This window comes from Carcharhinus amblyrhynchos, chromosome 7 (assembly GCF_965287045.1).
Source record: "Carcharhinus amblyrhynchos chromosome 7, sCarAmb.v2.hapA, whole genome shotgun sequence".
Lineage (NCBI taxonomy): Eukaryota > Metazoa > Chordata > Chondrichthyes > Carcharhiniformes > Carcharhinidae > Carcharhinus > Carcharhinus amblyrhynchos.
This window is the reverse complement of record NC_137330.1, coordinates 38,239,599-38,256,356: the sequence shown is the minus strand read 5'-3', so window position 1 is coordinate 38,256,356 and position 16,758 is coordinate 38,239,599.

Sequence of the window (16,758 nt, the reverse complement as noted above, 5' to 3'; positions counted from 1 at the left end):
ATTGCAATTGATGCTGGATTTGATTTGATTACTGAACACCAAAATCAGATTTTTGTAAAACTTTTGAATGGAAATGAAATATTAAATGTCACTTAAAAAAAATGGCATTTTTCACAGACGGTCTCAATGGTGATTTAATTCTCGGTCCATTCATAAAAAAGCTGCTAGTGAAACTCAAATATCAGAAAAACCTTAAAAGCTGAGAGAAAAAAGACGCAGGGCGAATTCTTCAGCTCTCAGGAATGTATTGCAAGCTCTTTGATGAGCTTTACTCTCAAACGCCCAACAGAATTTACAAGGCACCTGTAGGTCTATGGTGAGGGAAACCAGATATCGATCAAGCTTTCAGCACTGCCGTGTGCCTAAATTATGAACACCGTCAATGCCACATTTTATAAATCTTGCCATGTATTTAGTGCATCCGTCTCTGAACTGATGGCATCGAGCAAGACATTCTGCCTGACGTGTATGAATTAAAGGCAGCAAGGTCAGACTGGAAATAATGAATCATCTGTTCCACCATTTGTAGCCGTGTCAATATAAAACCAAATTAATTCTGAAATGACTCATTGTGGTGTTTCCTGCCTGAACATTTTTTGCAGAGAGGAAATCCTATTTAAAGGTATACCTTTTAAATGAGGTTAAATGGGCAAGATTTCCTATGCCATATATGTGACAAATGCAATTTTTTTTTAGTCTGCAAGCTATTTGTAGAATGCCGTGGGAGGTCTCTTCATGCATGTCAAAAATACTTTGTCAGTTAATGGCAGCTAAACATTGCAGCGGATCATTTGTCAGTTAGAATCTAACCAAATGGAAACCTTCAAGAGTTGGAGGCGACTTGAGAAAATGAGGTGTTTAAGGTTAGCCTGATAATAAATACTTAGAGAACATGATACACACAAACAAAAATCGGAATTTACAGTTGACCTATCAATCACCCATGTTCTTGCATTTCTTGAATTAAAGAACGTTCAGTCTGATTTTTATGAGTCTGATGTGACATTTCTAGACGAATGTGACAGAAATTTAGGACTGCAGTCAGAAAATATTTTGAGTTATATCCCTAGATTTGTTGTGACTGGGTAACAATAAGAATGTTCCTGAAAAGTTAGATAAGAAATACACTATGGTGAGTGCCACAGGTAATAGGTGAAATTTTCCTACCATGCTTGCCCCAAAATCAGAAAATCCCACCCAAGGACAATGGACCTTTGCATGATCCATCCCCTGCCCACTATGATTCCTGTGGCAGGCAGAACGGAAAAACTCCCCCCAATCTGTTATCTGTGGGAGCATCCTGGCGTGATGGTAATGTCACTGGACTCTTAACCCAGTGGCCCAGGCTAATACTCGAGGGATATGTGTTTAAATCCCACCATGGCCACTGGTAGAAATTAAATTCAGTGTAGAATTGATAACAAGTCTGTCAGTGATTGTTGTAGAAAAAAAGCCTCATCTGATTTAAGAGTGCCTCTTAGGGAAAGAAACCTGCTCTTCTTATATGGTCAGACCTACATGTAAATCCAGGTCCACAGCCATGTGATAGACTCTTAACTGCTCCCTAAAATTGCCTGGCAAGCCATTCAGTTCAAGGGCAATTAAAGATGAACAATAAATGCTGGCCTTGCTGATGAAGCTTACACTCCATGGAAGAAAGAAAGAAATACCAGTGATTATGAAACTATCAATAATGTTTATAAAAACACATCTGGTTCACTCATGTCCTTTGGGAAGGAAATCTGCCATCCTTACCCGATCTGGCTGACATGTAGCTCTAGATCCAGACTAATGTGTTTGATTCTTAACTGCCCTCTGAAATGGCAAGCTACTCAGGGATGGGAAAGAAATGCCGGCCTTTTAAAATTTAAAGCAATTGACATGATACTACGGTCTGATTCTGATGGTAAACAGAACTGGCATGGAATCAAGGAATCCTGCTTTTGCAGGGCCTGGTACTATTTGAGACCTAATGGTATATTTGACTCTTACACTGTCCCTTCATTGAAATGAGTGCTGGCCGAAAGAATAAATAAAATGAAAGTTTTAGTTTCGTAAGGTGTCTGTGACAAACAGATAAATGGCAGATTTATATAATAATCTGGTCATCATTGACTAGTCCTTTGTTGGAAAAGCTCATAGAATCCCTTGAATGCAGAAGGAGGCCATTTGGCCCCTCGAGCCTGAACCGACAACAATCCCATCCTATTCCTGTATCCCCAGGTATTTACCCTGCTAATCCTCCTGACACTAAGGGGCAATTTGGCATTGCCAATCAACCTGACCTGCACATCTTTAGACTGTGGGAGGAAACCAGAGCTCCTGGAGGAAACCCGCACAGACATGAGGAGAACATGCAAACTCCACACAGTCACCTGGGGCCTGAATTGAACCCAAGTCTCTGGCACGCTGAGACAGCAGTGCTAATCATTGTGCCAGCGTGCTGCCCTTAAGCTATGAAATGTTGAAGATTCAAGCTGTTCTTAATATAGAAGTAGGCCAACAAAGTCACAAATTTAAGAGATATGCGATGAATTATGAATCTCTAGAACTTGTTGGCTGAATAATGTCACCCCACTGTTTGCTTTGCTCAAACTCATCGAGCCTTTAGCCTTCCGTTAATGTTAAGAACTTGTTGAATGCCACATTATTTGTCCATTAAACTTGCCACAGAAAGTTGTTTAGCAATTAAGGGCATAGGCACCTTTTTAACAACACGATAATTGTCAATGCAATTCAATCAACATCTCTGTCCCAGAAAGGGATATTTTTAAAGCCTGTTTCCTGCAAGTAGTAAGTTTCTTTTAATTAAAATTTTTGTAGCTTTTCTTACCTTTCCTTTCTGTCTTTTCTCTCTCCCTCTCTGAATTCAATCTTTCATTCCCTTCTTTACTTTTCTTTCTGTACAAGTTTTGACTCTAATCTCTCACTTTATCTCCAACAATCCTCTGTTTCTCCCTCAATCCTTAAGTCTTATTGGTTAAGGAGAATTATTACCTGTTCCACTATTCTGGTTCCCCTGTTATCAGCTCACACTCCCAGAAACCTACAGAGAAAAGACCATCTGAGACGAGTGCAGGAAAATACCGAACTAACATAGCATTCTGTAACATTCCTATTCTTAGAACTCTGTAATCTAAAGAGAATTTGCATCCTACAGGCAGAATTTTCCCATAATTTATCAGACTGTCAGGCTTTGACTAAAATTGGCATGCATTTCTCCAGATGCACAGTAAGTTTTCAGACCATAATATCTGGCATTCTGACAAAAAAAAAACTGAGAATGTGGTTTACACCGTCAGTCTGGTGGGGCGGGGCCTGATAGAAGCAGCAAGATCGGTTCCACAGATACGGAGGTGCCATCTTTAAAGGGCACCCTGATCAGCAAAGAGTTCAAAATTCCTCCAGCATCCCCATCTCTTCCTCTCACCCCAACAAAAAGCTATCAGAGGCTCTTCCCCTCCCCTCCTCCCCGCTCCACCATTGACAACAACCACTGCAGAGTACCATTGGTGCTCCCCCCTCAATGCCAGGTGCCCCCCTCACTGCTGGATACACCCTTCAATGTCCATTCCCCCCCCCCCCCCGTGACTGCAAGTTTCCCCCTTACTACCCGATCCCTCCTCACCGCCCGCCACCCCCTGTGACTGCAAGTTCTCCCTCTCAATCGCTGCATCCCTGTCACTTCCAAGTCCCCCCTTCAAAGATCTCAGCCATCTCTCCACCCACCAAACATAACAGGAAACCCACCCCTCCAATTGGGTTCCCAACCTGTGCCAGGACAGTGCCAACCTGTGCCTGAGAGCAGTGCCAACCGGTGCCAGGGCAGTGCCAACCTCTGTGGGCATGCCCCTCTCCCCCCAGGGGCTATACTTACCTTTGCACCCCTGGGGGGGGTGGGGGGAATCTCCTTGACTGATTCATGCCTTTATATACCTGTTGTCGCCCTTCCTGATGTGACGTCACATTTGTGAAGCATGAATATTAAGTAATGGGGGGATCATGAGGCAAAGGGGCTCATTCATTATATTCGTAGAATCGTAGAATACCTGCAGTGCAGAAAAAGGCCTTTTAGCCCATCAAGCCTGGACTCAGGCCCATCCCCATAACTGCACTTATTTACCCTGCTAATCTCCTTGATACTAAGGTGCAATTTAGCATGGCCAATCAACCTAACCCGCACATCTTTGGACAATATTAAAATTTATTTGAATCTATTACAATTAGGTCCTTGCCCTTTTGGGGGCGGGAATATTGGTGAAGAGTGTGGAAAATCAGGAAATGTGATCAACCTTGCCAGCGAGAATCGCATTTTCCAATTCTCGCAGGATTTTGCATCTGCATTGCCATTCTTACCAACAGCTAACACGGGCTTAAAATCCCACCTAAAGTGTTTCACTTGTCTTTCTTCCTCAGATGTTTCGTTGAACTTCAATATATTTCCATGTATTTTACAAGGACATAAGGGGGTGGGGGTAGTTTTCCTGTCCTACCTGCCATGGGAATGGTAGCGGCGGTGCGGGGGGAAGACTATGCAAAGGTCCGTTCACCTCATGTGGGATTTTCCAGTTTTGTGGCGAGAGCAGCTGGAAAATCCCCTCAAGATCTATGCATAGGATGAGACCATGAGGCACATTGAGTCTGCTCAACAATTCAGAAAGATAATAGTGAATGTCTATTCTCTAGCCTGAGCCCCATGTCCCTTGATTCCCCTAATATCAGATTTGAATATACAGGACTGAACATCCGTGGTCATCCGAAGAAGAGAATTCAAAAGATTCATTCAGCCAGCATTCATTTCAATAAAGTGAAGGCATAATAGTCAAAAATACCCTCTTTATATCCTCCTCAGTGCTTACATTCCCATTAAATTTTGGATCATCGGCAAACTTGAATATATCACACTTGGGGCCTGATTTTGCCATTGTGTTGCACCCGTTTTCGGGTGCAAAAATGTGGTAAAGTCTGGTGTGAGGCCATTAACGCGAACCGCGCCGGCGTCCACACAAATTGCCACTTTACTGAAACCTGGGAATGGCGGTGATTTAATTTGCTCCCAAAACAGGCACAATGGCGATTTAAATGCATTTGCATGCATTTAAATTAAATTAATGAACTGCCCGCCCAACTTTATCAGCATTTCCCCATTTACCATCGCGTTTGCCAATCCAGAACCGCGCCGTAATGGACCTGCTAAATAAAAGTCTAAATTGGGCGCTCCAGCTGCTGAAGAGCACCTTCAGAGCTTCCATCGGCTCTCTGACTCAGATCAGAGGTGGGGGAAGGGGGGAGGTGGGTCAGATCATTCTCTGAAAGGGGGGAGGGGGGAGTGAGGCTAGATCATTGTCTGGTTGGGGGTGGGAAGAGGAAGAGATGGGCCAGATGTATCTCAGGTGGGAAGGGGGAGGGCCGATCATTGTCTGGTGGGGAGGGAGGAGGAGGCAGGTCAGATGTTCCTCTGGGGGGGAGGGCAGGGGTGGTGAGTGAGGCCAGACCATTCTAGGTGAGGGGGGGGTAGATGAGTGAGGCCAGATCATTGTCTGGGGGGAGAGGGGTGTGAGTGAGGCCAGACCATTCCCAGGGGTGCCGGAGGGGGACTGAGGCCAGATCGTTGTTTGGGGGCGGGGCAGATGGGAGTCCATTAGTGGGGATGTCAGATGGATCTCTGATTGGGGAGGCAGGGGTGGGGGTCTGCTGCCACTCTATGTGGGCGATCGGTGGAGGGGGACAGGGGTGGTGATTGGTTTGGGTAGTGGTGGGGGGTGGATAAGGGGGACAGTGAATGTGTGTGCATAGGGGGTGGTGGATAAGGGGGACAATGATGTGTTTGGGTAGTGGGGGGGTAAATAAGGGCGACTGATGTGTGTGGATAGTGGGATGAGCGGATAAGGGGGGGCAGTGGTGTGTGTGGGTGGTGGGGGGTTGGATAAGGAGGACGGTGATGTGTTTGGTTAGTGGGGGGTGGATAAGGGGGACAGTGATGTGTGTGGGTAGTGAGGGGTGGAAAAGGGGGACAGTGATGTGTGTGGGTAGTGGGGGGTGGATAAGGGGGACAGTGATGTGTGTGGGTAGTGAGGGGTGGATAAGGGGGACAGTGATGTGTGTGGGTAGTGGGGGGTGGATAAGGGGGACAGTGATGTGTGTGGGTAGTGAGGGGTGGATAAGGGGGACAGTGATGTGTGTGGGTAGTGAGGGGTGGATAAGGGGGACAGTGATGTGTGTGGGTAGTGAGGGGTGGAAAAGGGGGACAGTGATGTGTGTGGGTAGTGGGGGGTGGATAAGGGGGACAGTGATGTGTGTGGGTAGTGGGGGGGTGGATAAGGGGGACAGTGATGTGTGCGGGTAGTGGGGGGGGTGGATAAGGGGGACAGTGATGTGTGTGGGTAGTGGGGGGTGGATAAGGGGGACAGTGATGTGTGTGGGTAGTGGGGGGAGTGGATAAGGGGGACAGTGATATGTGTGGGTAGTGGGGGGGGTGGATAAGGGGGACAGTGATGTGTGTGGGTAGTGGGGGGGTGGATAAGGGGGACAGTGATGTGTGTGGGTAGTGGGGGGGTGGATAAGGGGGACAGTGATGTGTGTGGGTAGTGGGGGGGTGGATAAGGGGGACAGTGATGTGTGTGGGTAGTGGGGGGGTGGATAAGGGGGACAGTGATGTGTGTGGGTAGTGGGGGGGGTGGATAAGGGGGACAGTGATGTGTGTGGGTAGTGAGGGGTGGATAAGGGGGACAGTGATATGTGTGGGTAGTGGGGGGGGTGGATAAGGGGGACAGTGATATGTGTGGGTAGTGAGGGGTGGATAAGGGGGACAGTGATGTGTGTGCACACCCTCGCTCCTGCTTTTCGCTCTGCTTTCTGCGTCCTGGGAATGATCTGACACAGGTGCGCTTTTTCAAATCTTTTTCCAACAGCTCATGTGCAGTTCAGAGCTCTGATCGTTTTGGCTGGGCTAAGCCCCCGCCCACAGTGCGAATGGGACTGGAGATGTTCTTTTCAGGCTGAGTGCGTACAGGGGCGCCTCATAGCAGATTTGTAAGTCGGATCTGCACTACGCTCACATTCAGCACTTAGAATGAAAATGGTAAAATCGGGCCCTTGTTCTCCTCATCTAACTCATTGACCTCGATTTGAGTGGCTAAGGTACATGCAGTGATCTTTATTCCACTAATGACAACCTGCCATGCTGAAAATGCATCTTTTTATTCATACCCTTCTGTTTTCTGACTATGAACCTATCCTCAATTCATTCTAATGTATTGAACAAAGACAAAGAACAGCACAGCACAGAAAATAGGCCCTTCAGCCCTACAAGCCTGCGCCGCCCATTTTAACACACTCAGTAAGAGCCTTATTCAAGTCTTACATCATTCGTCAACGTCTTTGTCTACCTCTAGTGGACCCCACAATAAAGGGGATAGAAATTTAGAGCATTGTATGAACGCCAGATATTGCTCCCAATCCCATGAGCCCTAATCTTGCAGTAACAACCACTTGTAAAGCACCTTATCACATCTACTCTAGAGAATACTAGGTGCAAACTTTTACTATTATTAATGCTATCTTCCTGTAGCAGCTGGCTCAGCCATTTTAGAGGTCAGTTAAGAATCAACCATTTTGTTATGAGTTTAAATTCACATGTAGGCCTGACCGGCTAAGGACTGCAGATTCACCAAGGACCTCGTTGAACTAAAAAGGTTTTTACAACAATCTGGTAGTTTCTGGTAGTTATTAGACATGTATTTTATTCCAATTTTATTCATTATAGTCGCTCTGCTGCCAAGTGACATTTGAACAAATTGACTCCAGAATTTGAGGTCAGGCCTTGGATTTTACTAGGTCAGCAATATTATCACTAAACTCCATTCTGTCTATGTCTCATCTTGGTTACCCTATTCCTACCATTTAACTCTATTGGGTTCCTCTCTGTCTTTATCTCATCTTTGTTAGAATAACTCTTCTTTCTAATATCTTTGCCAGAGTGACTCCTTTTTCTCTGTTGGTATTTACCTCTACCTTTCATCTTTGTTGGAGTGACTCCTTTCTCTACTTCACCCTTGCTGTATTAATCCTCTTTCTGTCTTCACTTTGCCAAAGTGACTCCCCTCTCTACCTCTTTTCTTTGCTGGTGCATCACCTTTTCCTTCCTAGAGAGAGTCATTGCTTCCTCTTTTCCCAAATCCCACATCTGTCTTATACCATTGGGTGCATACGACCCTTCAATTCTGCATCTCTCTGTATCTCTCAACTCTCTTCCTACATTTTCGATCATTCTCTGTATTTGCTTAATATGTTGTCCACCTCCACTTCTCATTCCTGTAGGGCGGGAGAAGCATTAGCAAGGATTGGTAACCGGACAGTCAATTTTTTTTATTCATTCATGGGACTTGGACGTCACTGGCCGGCCAGCGTTTATTGCCCATTCTTAGTTGCCTGCGGGTAGTTGAGAGTCAACTACATTGCTGTGTCTCTGGAGTAGGCCAGACCAGGTAAGGACTGCAGATTTCCTTCCCTAAAGGACATCAGTGAATCAAAAAGAGTTAGTGCTGACCTGTTCACATATAAACACGTGAAGGATGAGGATGAAGTCGCATTTCCTGTAAAATATAGAATTGGCTATGGCTATGAGGATGAGTGTAATACAAGTTTGCTGTCATTTAAGGAATTGATTGCAAAACTAGTTTGTAAATCTTGGGATTAAGCTTCTGTTCAAAGCCTTTCATCTTTCACAGTGATAGCACATTTGATGTAACTTCAATAATGGGCTCAATTTTAAAATATATTTGCAACTTGGAACAGTTGGAAATGGTTATCAAAGTGGCACAGCAGCTTTCAACCACTGCACTGATTTACTTTATGATGTTTATTGACAACAGAGTATTTTAATTCTTTATTGAGCACCAAATGGATCTCCAAGATCAAGAAACATGGCTTAATAATGATAGGATAATTCAACAAAAATCTGTAGGATGTACCATGAGTGTATAGTGAGGATATCCTACTCATAAATGCCTTGCTAACGATTTCTAAAAATTGACTTTCTGTGCAAAATTCAGATCAGTTGCTCCCATTTTCAGCTTAAGTTACATGCTTGGGTTTCTGGAGTTGAGGTTGAACCACAATTTTCTGACTCAGAGCTTGCTACCACAGAGCCAATGTTATCACCAACATATTCATTCTTTTATAATTATCCGTGAATTTCTGGTACAATGTTGTCACAAGCGCCAGCGGTGGCTCAATTGGTAGGACTCTCTTTGATCTTTGATCTAAAGTTGTGACTTCAGGTCCCACCCCAGGACTTGAGGACAAAAATCTAATCTGACATTCAAGTATCGTACAATGGGAGTGTTGCACTATCCGAGATGTTGTGTTTTCTTTAGGTGGGACATTAAACTGAGACTCTGCCAGCTCTCTGGGTGTACAATAAAAGATCTTGGCAGGAATACTTCAACCTTGCACGCGACTGGGATTCTCCGGTACAGCTGAGTGCCAGTTTCTTTGTTCTCGCTGGCAGCAGTGGCAGGGCGAATAAAATTGGAGAATTCCAGCCCTCGTGGCACTCAATAAGAGCACTAGAGTTACTCCTGATGTCCTACCTATTTTCTACCCCCAAAGATCAACATGACAAAAGCAGATTATCGAGTCACTTGCTGTTTGTGGGAGTTTGCTGTGTGCATATTAGCTGCTGTCTTTCCTACAATGCAACAGCAAGTACAGTTCAAAAGTATTTAATTGGCCATAAAACACTTTGGAACTTCTGGTGGCCATGAAAAGCCGTGAATAAATGCAAGTCTTTTTGTTGGGTATTTAGCCAAAGTGCAGTTTGTCCACTCAAGTGGATGAGGTTTTTTTCAATGATTAGGTATGTTTTCTCAGATCAGATTTTCTGCTCATTATTTTGTTGCTGTCTGTGACACCTTATTATACACAAATTGGCTGCTACATTCCCAACTCTACATTACAACACTGAGCACATGTTAAAAAGCACTTTTATTCATTCATACGTTCATGGAACATGGGTGCCACTGGCTAAGTCAGATTCACTGGGGGGCAAAGTAGTTTGAGACATGTTGAGTAACTGAAAAGCACCATATTAATGTAAAAAGGAGGTGAAAGCCTAATGGCATTGTCAGTAGACTATCAATCCAAAAATTCAGCTTTCATTCTGGGGTCCTGGGTTCAAATCCAGCCAAGGCAGATGGTGGAATTTGAATTCAATTAAAAAAATCTGGAATTAAGAATATATTGATGACTATGAAACCTTGTTGATTGTCAGAAAAACCCATCTGGTTCACTGATGTCCTTTAGGGGAGGAAATCTGCCATCCTTACCTGGTTTGGCTACATGTGACTCCAGAGCCACAGCAATGTGGTTGACCCTCGACTGTCCTCCAAGGGCAACTAGGGATGGGCAGTAAGTGCTGGCCAGCCAGCAATGCCCATGTCCCAGGAATAAATAAAAAAAGTTCTTCCTTTTTTTATATAGCATTCAGCAATGCATTGCAGGGTGTTTGATGTGGGATTGTATAAACATCTTCAGACATTGTTGAATTTCAGGACAAATAGATGTTGATATCTTTTAAAAATTTCAGTGTCTTTAATTATAATTTACTCCCCTACAAAAGGAGAATGTTGTTTATCCCCCAGGTACTTACACTGGAGAGTAGAACATTTTCCACACAGTGTCTAAGTGCATATCCCGAAGTCAGGTATAGACGCATTTTTACCACATCTCCTGCCAGCATAATCTCAAATTGAGAATGCTTCAGTGATATTAAAACAACAAGTTACACTTAGACGAAGATTAGTAAGTTCATTTAACTTGTCCAGCATCTGCCTCAATTCATTATCATTGGACATGGCACTGCTGAATCTGAACCTGGCTAGCGAGAGGTTAAATCAATGATATTCTTCATTAACAATGATTGTAAATTCCCATTGTGTGGTCTGTTAATTGGCACAAGCAGCTACTAGCACCTTTCACAGAAAAATGTCATTAAACAAATTTGGTTAAAGGCCACTTTCTTAATGCTATATTACAAGTTTATCATTTGATCCTGGAACTAATCAGTGACCTTAAGCACTGCTCTGATCCAACCAAGCAACTTTTGTGGTTTCATAAGAGTGTTCTCACTCCTCAAGCATGCCACAAGATTGCTGGAAACTCTGCCCCCTTTTTCTGAAAGTGCATACAATGTAGGGTGGCGTTCAGCTGTAGAGCATCTACTCAGCTAAATCAACAAGGGACATATTAGGACTCAGCTTGGGGGCGAGGAAAAAGCATTTCAACAACAAAACATTAACCTTTAGTTGGACAAAAATAAATGTTACGATGGGAATCACAGCTTCTGAAATCACTTGGAATCTTCAACAGACTCCAAGTGACTCCAACAGGAACACACTGGAACACTGTGACAGATTCACCAGGACTGAACCCTGACTTCACACTAGATTTCCAGGGTTTTCACTGGGAAGGTTGCAAAGAGTTGTGGCGTCTTCTTCCATTCCAAACAAAGCCACTGACATTGAGAATGAATAATCAGCTTATTCAGGGGGCTCTCACTTCCTGAGACTAGAAAGAACCCAGTACAAATCTGGAGTCATTTATGCCCACTGGGATGGAGTGTACCAGCCTCTTGAATGTCAGTGGGTCGAACGACCTGTCAAAAAGCAGATGCTGCAGGTGCACCGAACATGACTAAAGGCCTGCACCTGTGAAACATCTCATAGATCGTAGTATCACTACAGAACAACAGGAGGCCATGCGGTACATCAAGTCTGACAGCGTCCCACCCAGGCCCCACCTCTGAATTTTACAATGCTAATCCCCTAACCTGCACATCTTGGCACACTGAGAGGCAATTCAGCATGGCCCATCCGTCTAACCTGCACACCTTTGGACCCCAAACCTCGAAAGTTTAACAGGCAAATGGCTGATTTTCAGTGTTTCAGCTTCATTGCTGTGAATGGCTCCCAGGGATTTTGAAGCACAGAGTGTTTTTTCCCTCATCTCCTTTCATGCAGTACTGGAGGATTTGTCTGTTAAACATTACACTGTCACAGGACTTGGATAAAGAATACATTTATACCACAGACACAAAATGCTGACATTGTGTTGAATCACCATCTGGAATTACGGACAGTATGGAGATGTGATATAGTACATATTGGTACTGTGGTCACTTTCTTCCACAACTCTGGTGCCATTTGTTTCTTAAGGACTGTATTGTTCGATTTTACTTAGGGCCTTCTACCACGGGTTGACTTATTAGGCCAAGTTACCTTAAAATGACGGTGCAATCAGCCAATTTTACACCAGGCTTGAATATAAACTGTCCTCTGCCCCACTCTCACACAGAATTTCACTTGAGTGGGTAATCTGGGCTCCTAGCTCCTAAACCATAGGTATGCGACCATTTATATATAAAATAAAAAAGGATTTCAGCATATACCTATATGAGAGATCACACCATGATCTGATTCCCAAATCCATTCAACCAAGAGGTGTGGAGGCTTCCTCCAGAAGATCATCTGACATTGCTTGTATCTCACCCTGAGTGCGGTATACCCCCAGCACAGTGTGAAGCTGAGTTTAAAAATTTAGGGATGGATTCATTGCTATTGTGTTGAACCTCAAAGGAACTTCCTGAATTCAAGATTGATGTTCTTAGGAAAATAGGATGCTGCCATCTCCTCTCTATTAACGTTGAAAGATAAACCATGAAGGAGCAAAGCTCTGTGTACACATGTGCAAACAGGATTCTTCTCTTGTAGTTATGGTACTGTTGCAGCCTGGAGTATAATTCAGATTTTGCCAGCTGTTCATTCACAAAACATTGACTAGGATACCAAATTAAAATTGTGACTACATCGATAATCAAGTCAACACATTTCTATATTCAGCTTCTAGGGTCCAACTTATTCAGCAGGTTATTAGTTAAGGATTTAAGTTCTTAAAAGCCTATTTCTGATCACAAGGTCAGATTAGTGGATTAGATGTAATATCATTGAAGTAATAGATTGTCTTCATTTCAACTGGTCACAAGGCCAGTGGAGCATGTCTAAAGTCTCCCTTGCAGTGATGCATTACATTTTACAATGTCAGTGAAGCCTGAGGCCCTATAAGATTTGCACAGGAATACCAACATTATACTGGCTTGGGATCCACACTGTAACTCATATTTGTGTAACGTTTTGATGGGATGTGCACTCTTCAAAAGGAAATGCAAAACAAAATGTGAGGGGATCTGGTTAAGCAGGGTGAACCTGAGAGAGAAAAAATTTGGCCTTATCTGCAGATGTGCAAAATATTAACATTATTGTTTTGGCAGAATTTCATCGTTTTCCCCAATCAGGGTGAAAGTGAATTGACAAAGGGGAAATGTTACAAAGCAGCGTCTATTCACTCATGAATTCAAAAGCACCTTGTAACATTTACCAATCTGGCGTTGAATACAAAGGTGAAAATTCTAGGCTACAGTTTGTACTATGACATCTCAAGTCACTGGAGTATCCTACATTGATAATGGGGGGAACCTCACCAAAAGATGGCAGAGTGTTGTTCCTGGCAAGTAAACTGGTGTGCTTTCTCTCCAAATCTTAAGGCAATCTGCTAAAACAAAAATCAAAGGGGTGTGTTTCATGCCACCCTACAGAGAGACCGGGCCTAAACATGCCAGCAAAACCTGGCGGCACAGAGATTGTTAAAAGGCATCCAGATCAGACCCTGAGTAAACCTCCCCCCCTTCACCCCCTCGCCTGCACTAGTCCACCATGAAGGTCTCAGGGGCCCCCTACCCCACCCTATGTTGGAATTGACAATTCTCTACCCCCACCCTACAATGATTATGTGCATCGACCGTGCTCCCTCTGTGTACCTGAACAGGCATGATGTGGGAATGCCAACATTGGACTGGCGTAAACACAGTAAAAAGTCTGACAACACCAGGTTTTAGTCCAACCGATTTATTTGATAATACTCACAACCTGACGAAGAGGCAGTCCCCTCGAAAGCTTGTGAGTATTATCAAATAAATCGGTTGGACTAAAACCTGGTGTTACCTGAACAGGCGCCAGAGTGTGGTGACTAGGGGATTTTCACAGTAACTTCATAGCAGTGTTAATGTAAGCTTACTTGTGACACAAATAATAAACTTAAACTTAAAACTTGAATAAATTTCACCATGGTCTCACTTAGGGTTGCCAACACAGGCATGGTATATACTGGGAGGTGTTGGCGGCTGTGACATCATGGCAAGTGGTCTCTTTCTGTGCTGTATTTAGTTCAATGTAATACAGGCAAGGATGGCAGCTACACAGATAGAGCAGAGTTCAGCTATGAGGCTCTATTGAACTTTACCATTAAACTGGTCATCTAATCTCTGGTAAGTGGTTCCATCAACTGTGAATCTAGTGTGCCACTGAGTGAGAGGGAATGAACTTGTCTCCACTCAATTCCACTACTGAGTCTGAACAATTCCTTCCCCAGTTGCTCGGGTGGGACAGAGTTCTGGACGGCGCCGCTCAGCCCTGAAACCATTAAATCAACTTGATGCTAATTGAAAAGGATAATAACACTAATTGATCACTTTACCAGCACCCGGCCAATCTCGGCTGAGACTAAACTTGGCTCATAATCAACACCCTTTCTTCCAGCTGTGCAGTCCAAGTGGACATTATCTCCACTGATTGGGGCACTGATCACGTGATCTGTTGGCCATTTAGATATTTCCATCAAGTGACCTCCGCCAACACCAAGTCATGGATTTCTGTGGTTGGGGGAGTGGGTTCTTTGGCTGGCAGTCGATGCCTGAGGTAAAGAAAGTCATGTGGTACCTGAGCCCCTGGTGTGATTGGCTAGCAATGGGTTCTGGCCGTCTGGAGGGTCGCTAGTACCCAAGAGTGGACAGTGATTGGCTGGCATCTGGCCACTGTTGCTGGGAGCTGATGTTTTTCTGAAACAGCTCCTGGAATTTGTTTGGCCACCGGGAGCTTGAGGTCAGTTCTGAGAGACCACTGGCTACTCTGGGATGGATGGTGAGCCTAGCCTTGTCTTTGCTATGATTGTATCCACCTCCACCCTAGAACTGTCCAAGAACTCCATACTCTTCCAACTCTGGTTCTTATAAGCCTCGATTTTCATTGCCTCTCTATAGCTGGCTAATTCAGCTGCCTAGGTCTGAAATTAACTTCCTCAGTTCTCCACCTCGCTACTCATCTCTCCTCCTTTAACATGCTCCTTAGCACCTATCTCTGTGACTAACTTGTTTTAATGCCTGTTCTCTGACTCAGTGTCAAATGGTGTTTGAAAAAGCTCCTGCGAATTGCCTTGAGACATTTAAATACATTAAAGATGTTACATAAACACAAGTTGTCATTGTTGCAATCTCAGTGTTCTCACATTGCAGTGAATTATTTTTACATTTTACACATAAAATATGTATAATTTCCTGAATTTCCTGAATTTCTTGGTTTTTTTTATTGAAAGCATTGCAATTTTTTGTCTCAGAGACACTGTTGAGTACTGAGAGGCTCTATGTTTGCAACATTATTCTCAGTGCCAGTTGGCCAAAATCAGAATTATTCAAGGTGTAAAGAAGAAAGAGTTTGTTTATTAACAGGGAGTGATTTTAAGGGAGTAGTCACATTATAGCTGTAATATAAATGATATTTTGATACCATAGCAAAGGACGAGACCTCCTAGAGAAGAACATGATGTGAGTGCACTCAGCTATAGAGGATGTTTAAGTTTTGATATCAGATTTACATCTCATGGCGTCAGTGTGAATCTGAAACCAAGTCACATCAATGATTATCTTGTAGGACGATTGTAACAGCTAAACTGTAATCTGTTCTCAGAGTTCAGAAGGTTTATATTATCATCCGAACCGTCTGATAAGATTATTGCCTTTTAACCACATTCAGGTATTGAAATAACTATAAATGTTTAATAATTATCAAATGACTGCACATTACCTACCTCTGTACCTAACCTTATCATGTAAAAAGAAATGCAGTGCTTTGTATCAGATTTCAAACATGATATGATTGTTACAGGAAAATAAAAGGTCCGATGCTAAAAAGGAAACCCTGGTAAAGTCAGAAGAAAATTAAAGATTACAGTCCTCAATGTTTTACAATGAGTAGTTTGTTTAAGAAATTAATCATGAAATCTCAGGAGCTAGAATGATTAGAGTTCAGTGCTGAGGATTTTTCCAAGGCAGTTTTCCATTTAATTTTGGGTGTAATCCCTTCTCTCCCATTTCCCCTCCTCATGCGCAGAAATGGTCCGGCCCAGAGACTGTTCCATGACTGCTACTGATATCCCTCCTTGGTTCAACTCAGTAAATATCAGTTTTATCAGCATACGGGGGCTCTGCCACATACACCATGGCTTGACTAAGCTGAGGAAGCGAGAACCCAAGAATGGTAAGCCTGATCGCTGGGTCCATCCCAGCTTGGCATCACTGGTTTTCTAAAGGTGAGAAGGAGCATTGATTCCTCACCAGGCAGACAGGGACCACCCTAGGGTAGATCTTGACTTTGTTCAATATAGTAATATATTGAAAGGTATATTTCAGGTATATTTACAGAGAGCTAGCAACCCATTTTCCACTCTCCCACTGTAAACTCTCACTAAGGATTATCCCCATTGAGTTGCAAGATCCCCCTATTCCCAATGATTCAGAATTGATCAGAACAGAAGCAGAATGAAATATGAATACAATAAATATACAGATGCACTGAGCTTGGAGAGAACTAC